Genomic DNA, 6,601 nt, shown 5'->3' with positions numbered 1-6,601 from the left:
GTATTAGCATAAATTTTAACCTTGAAAGACGAAATGGATTGGACTTGAGAACCAGGGAGATAGTTGTGAAATTACTAATACTTTTTTATCGCCAGTGGTAATTGAGAAGTCATACTGGAGTAGAAATGTTTGTTGGTGCTGTGTGTAGAGGTAGAAGTGCTTCCTTACAGACCAGATGAGTGTGATCTAAGACGTTTCTGTTAGGATTGAATTTGGTGCTTATTTCAGTAATTGGGTTTTAGCTTATGAAGCTTTGGTCTAGAAAAGTCGAAGTCTGCAAAGCGTGTTTGTTACTTACGAACAATTTACTCTCCTTTTAAGCTTTGGTCTCTGAGATATTGTTAGAGTGGATTCCAGAGTTGGCCATTCTGTTAAATTTAGAGGTCCTGAAATCTTTTAACGGGGAGGTCCTGAAACATGGTAACAGGGCAAGCATGGGGTTTAATATTCATTGATGGTCATTCTTAACATGTTGAAGTTTACTTTTGCGTCGTTGCCATTTTGCTAGAATTTTATTTATATCTTTAGAAGTAAGATTTAGTCCTTTGAGGAATGCATTTAACGATTTCTTTGTTTTACATATTTAGGATTTTGAAGACTTAAAAAAGAATATGGCTTGATTTGTAAGAAAATGGAGGCGGCAGCAGTTCCTAGGCTACTCTGGTTTTAAAGCATGCTATCCTGGATATAAGCTCCTTGATTTGATGTGGAACCCATTTTGGTTGACATAGCCAGAGCTAAGCACAGTGCCCTGGCACATAGTTCACAAAATACTTAAGGCAAGTTTATTATCTTAAGACAGTTAATTTAACATACAGAAGTGTCCCTGCTAAAAATCTGCGTGTGATTTGGTAATCCAGTCGTACCTGGGGCTACTGATTACTAATTCCTTCTTCTTTGAAGACAAAATAAGCAGCTGTGTAACTTTAGTGGTCCAGAAGTGAGTAATAGATTTAGTACATACCTGCCTTGAACTTTCTTGTTCTTTGATCAACTAGATAAATGACTTGTGAGTGGCTAAATGTCTGCCTTGCAAAACCGAATTCTGACCCTGCTATAAGCATTTCTGGTGCACTATCACTAAAACATCAAAGTTGGCCATTAGACTGGCATGCCAGTTTCCTTGGATTGGCTTTACAGTTGAGATCTGTTTCATCTCATTAGGAAACTAAAGTGATTTTGATTGGTAGAGAGACATCGTTAGAGATCTTTGGGTTCTTAATTCTTTTAGACTTTGAACTTTCAAGTTTATGGTCTGATGAGTGCTTACATGGAGAGTGAACTGATTTAAGAGAAACCAATGGAAAAACTGGGCAAAACGAATGCTGAAGCTTTAGATGAAGCCATTGGGCAGAAACTTGGCTATGTGTCTCAAATATTTGGCCTTGAGTCAGAGTAACTATGCTTATTCTTAAGATCAACAAATATTTTCCCAGTACCATACTCTATATAGTTGTATAGAAATAAACCCTGGGGTTATTCCTGAAACTCTGAATCTCCTTCCTAGAGAAAGTGCTGTCAGGAGCATCCTAGTCTTGTCTTTTAGAGCTGCTGCTCTGGAATTTAGAACTGGGGTGGCTTTGCTGCTAGTTCTTGGAAGGCATAATGATGGATACTTGGATTTTGCCAAGTATGCCAGTTATTTTGATTTTTAGTCACCATCATCAAGTAGTAGCATTATAAGGAGTGCTATACAGACTATATCTGCTTTCTACAACTGGTTGAAGTAGAAACATTTCGATGGATACATATGCAAAGGTTGGGGAGAAAACTTAGTTCTTGCAGAGAATGGCTAGTAGTCTGTGTCCGGATTGGGCCAAGGGAAGCTGTCAGTTAGTCTGGTTATGGGAGAGCCACAAGTGCCCTGAGTTAAGTAATAAGAAAAAGAAGTTAAGTCATCTGTTTAGTGTTTGTGTACTGATCTGTTTTGCATTTTGAAAATAAATTGGGCAAATTGGGATTTCAAAAATAGTTTCACACATTTTACCTCAAAGAAAATCTCAGTGCAAGCAAATAATCGAGTGGACTCATCAGAAGTTAAGTTATGCATAAATATTCTGCAGAGTCTTGTGTTGCTGAAAGTTTTGATACGTGTTATGCTGAGGTACAACCAGAGATATACGCACTTGCTTGTGTTCTGAAGAGGATAGTTCCAGGGAGACTTGGACAGTGGGCAGAAAGCAGTTTAACAGTACTGTACTTTTGGATTTTTTTTTTGGGTGGGGGGGGCAAAAATTTGTGTGTGCTCAGGTTGAAGATGGAATTTCCTTTAACACTGATGATGAAAGTAATAGTAAGAGGAAGTAATACATGTGGGTACATCCCAAAGCTTTTTCACTACATAATTTTTTGAAGAATGTCCTATGGGTAGTTTCTTAAATTGGGAGAACGACATGCTTTTTTGCATGCTAGATTTCTAAGTCTAGGGTAGATGCCACACCTGTGTTTGCAAGCTTAACGTATAAGTCAGAAAAGATGTATTTTGTGTGTCTTATATTTTGTTTTGTTAAAAAGTTTATAGGAAATGCTTATTTTATAGTTGATTGTTATTGAGACTGTATTCCTTCAAGGATTCCCTATACTTTAGCAATTTTTTTTTGGTTTTAAACCTATTAGCGTAGGCATGTGGGTTTCAAACTTTTTCTGTTGTGATTTTAAAAAATATATTTTATTACATGCTACCTGGTTCACACATATATGTAAAGTTGAAACAAAATTCTCAGGAAATAGTACTTGTTATTATGGGTATATACTCTGCTATCTTTTGTTTCATTTTTTAAAAAAAATTAGCTGATTGTGGTACCTTAAATTGATTTCATAAATCACAAATGGATCAGGGTCCACAGTTTGAAAAAACTGGTATTTCAGTTTTTAGTATTAGTTGCTGTTACAAATTACCCCAACACTTAAGTGGTTTAAAACAGTGAACATTTGTTTATCTCTGAATTTCTGTGGGTCAGGAATCTGGAAGTAGCTTAGTTAGGTAGTTCTGGGACAGCGTCTTTCAGGAGGTGTTTTTTATGTCAAGATGTTGACTGAGTTAGAGGATCTGCTTCCAGGGCGGCTCACACTCCAGCGGGTTAGTACTCGGTAGTTCTCGGTTCTTCTCCCTGGGGCTGCTTGAGTGTCCTCACAACATGGTGGTGGTTGGCTTCCCCCAGAGCGAGCGATCCAAGCAAGAGCGAGGAGGAAACACCACCATCCGCCACACGCTGTTAGTTAAAAGCAAGTTACTCAGTCCAGCCTGCAGCCAAGGGGAGAGGAATTAAGCTCCATGTCTTGAAGGGAAGAGTCTCAAAGAATTTATGACATTTTAATAACTACCACAGTTCTATATTTTTCCTGTTTATGGATGAATTAGGATTGAACCAGAATTCTTGCTGAAGTCAATCTGTAAGTAATTATCTTAATTAAGTCAGTTTTTTCTCTGAGGGCATTTTAGTCTCACTCCTTCCTCTAAAATTTGAGAAGACAGGCTCAAAGAAGTTAGGTAATTAACTAGCCAAGCCCATTCAGTCTAGGAAAACGAAACAGATTTTCTCTGACTTTTTGTCATGAGAAAATAATAATCTGTGTGCTGATAGAGATGAGAAAATTGGCTGATTTTTTAAAAAAAATCTTTTCTGAAGAAGTTATAGTGTGGGACTTTTGTTCTCTAGTTTTCCAGCTTGTATTCTTTTACATGATCGTAGTTATACTGTCAGTTTATTTGGCCTCTGGATAATGCTTGATGTCTTTATGAATTTGCAGACTCCTCATACCAGCACCCCCGTCCCAACTGATTTTTAGAGGAAATGGAAAATGTACTTATTAAATGAATTTTAACTACTTTACGGTTAGCTCCGTGTGCTGCCTATATTACTGACCCTGAGATTGTACTGTGTAACTCTTCCAATTAGCATATTTCCAGGACCTAAAAGAAGATGTTACAACTAAAAGATAATCAGGGTGTGCGTGTAAAGAAAACTATACCATGTTTTTCTGCTGTGAATTTTTCATGGAAACTTTGGATCTAGAAGGCTTTGTTCTAAGACTAGTTTTGGCTTACTGCTACAAGGAGTGGGAGGAGTCCCTGACATTGGTAGTGTGAGTGAAGCCAGGATAAATTACCAAGGCTTACCTTGATTTTTTTTTTTTTAATTCATTAGGCTTTTCTGAGTAATAGGTGGGGATACAGTAAATCATCTTACACTTCTGTTGCAGAATTGGATAATGGCTGTTTTTTTCTTAGACTGCTTTCTAGTTTATCTTACCACCAGGACACCTGACAGTTCTATTCTGCCCTTAAAGCACTGATTGTAGTTACTTATGTAATTACTTTTCTTGGTATTTATTTATATATGTTGTATCTCCCATCCCCCTGTAAGATCCTTACAGGGGCTTACTTTCATATATACTGCTGGTACTCAAGTACTTGAAGAACTGAATTGAATTTGTAGTTGAAGGACCGAAGATGATAATTTCTCCCACCACAACTGAATGAAAAAATGTTTATTGTTGTAAAAAGCCTCTGGATATAGGAGGTAGGTGCAGCTGGTGTATGTGTTAATCACTATCTCTGTTCTTTAGATGCCCACAGTCCAGTGGGGTAGAACACAATCATATACTTAATACACAGTTTGTTCTACACTACACATGTGCAAAATGGTGTGCTGGTACAATGAAGTTGGTGTTAGAACTGAATCTTGAAGGGTGAGTGGATAAGATAAGATGTGGTTTTGTGACATGTTTGGGGTTGTGCATTTCTCAGCTTTACTTCATTATACATCTACCTTGAATTGTTTTATTGTTGGCAAGTTGCCATCATAGTTTGATAAGTTGCTTCCTTCTGTGGCATGCATGCTCTTGGTATATTATTTCTCTAGAACTATGCTGGTCCGGTTCAGTAGCTCCTAGCCACATGTGGCTATGTAAGTTAATGTCACACTAGCCACACGTGCTTCAGTATCCACATGGGGCCAAAGGCTACCATATTAGACGACACAGATATTGAACATTTCTCTTGTCACAGAAAGTTCTGTTGGACAGTGCTGCTCCAGAGTCAATCTGCACATTTTCACATTATCTGTAGAGTGTTAAGTTAGGAATAGAGTGAGAAAACTTAACAGCCTCCTGACATTAGGAGAGACAGAGAGGTTGGTGTTTATGAGTAGAGGGCAGGGAGTATATATTTACAGTGGTTAAGAATATAGGCTTTGGAGTCAGCTCTGGGTTGGAATCATACTCTGTCCCGTAAGCTGTTTTGGCTTTGGGCATGTTATTTAACCTCTGAGCCTTAGTTTTTTTGTTTTGTTCAAATAGGGATAATATTTATCTCACAGGGTTGTGTGAGTATAAAAAAAGTGTAAGGGGCTTAGCACAGTGCCTCAGTAAATGACAGGATCATTAATATATTTTTAAAATAGTCACTTATTTAAAGAAATTTTTAGAGTTATCTTAAAGTAAAATTAACTCTTTTGGTGTACAGTTCTGTGAACTTGAATATAGGTGCACATTTATGTAACCACAGTCAGGATACAGGACAGTTCTGTCACTTCAGAAAACTCCCTCATGCTGTCCTTCGGCATACGAACCTCCTCCCACTCCTCCTCCCTGGCAGCCAGTGATTTCTCCTCCGTCACTCTTTTGGTCTTTTCTAGCATGTTATATAAATGGAATCATATAATATGTAGTCTTTTGAGACTGGCTGCTTTCAGTCAGCTAAGTTGAGTGAAAGAGTCATAAAAAGTTGTAACATGTATTAATAGCACAACGGATTTTTAAAGATGTTAGTTGTGAAATATTAAACAAAAAAGTGAGTCTGAAATTTTGCTTATAGAATTGTGTGTGACGAGTTTTTAATGTTTGAAAGTGAAATTAATGATGAAATATATAGGGGAAAACTACTTCCCCCAATTGATGACAGCTGTGTGTGTATCAGCTTGTTTTTCTTTGTGAAGATAGTTGATCATTGGTAGGGGAGGTTCTTGTTTTTAGTTTTATTAAAGATCTGTAGAGTTGCCAGCACAGTCCTGATTTGAAAAAGGTGGTTGTTGAAACATTAATTTCTAAAAATGTGGTCTGAAGATAACAGCTGGCTGCTTTGCCTAGACCTTCCCCAGCTTAACACTGAAAGCCTGGCTGCTCCAGAAAATCCCCCAGTGCCGGGAAACCCAGGATCTAAAAGGGCCACTTGAAGGAAATTTGAGGATTCCAGTTCATCAGATTTCATTAGTGAACCATCAGAGAGGTATTTGATACTAGTTTGTTGTCCTCTGTAAATCTTCATTTGAGTGAGTTTAAGAAGCACTCTGGTCCATTTTCATTTGTTTCTTTCCCTTTTTTTTTGGCTGCACTGCTGCGAGGAATCTTAGTTCCCCAGCCAGGGATCAAACCCGTGCCCCCCTGCAGTGGAAGCAAGGAGTCTGAACCACTGTACGACCAGGGAAGTCCCAGGTCCATATTTTTATGTTAGCTATATATATATATATATATATATTTTCTTTTTAATTTATTTTTGGCTGCCTTGGGTCTTCGTTGTTGCGTGTGGGCTTTTCCTCTGGTTGTGGCGAGTGGGGGCTTCTCATTGCGGTGGCTTCTCTTGTTGCGGAGCACGGGCTCT

Source organism: Eubalaena glacialis, chromosome 12, assembly GCF_028564815.1.
Source record: "Eubalaena glacialis isolate mEubGla1 chromosome 12, mEubGla1.1.hap2.+ XY, whole genome shotgun sequence".
In the NCBI taxonomy this organism is placed as follows: Eukaryota; Metazoa; Chordata; class Mammalia; order Artiodactyla; family Balaenidae; genus Eubalaena; species Eubalaena glacialis.
Note: the sequence above shows the minus strand (reverse complement) of the source record.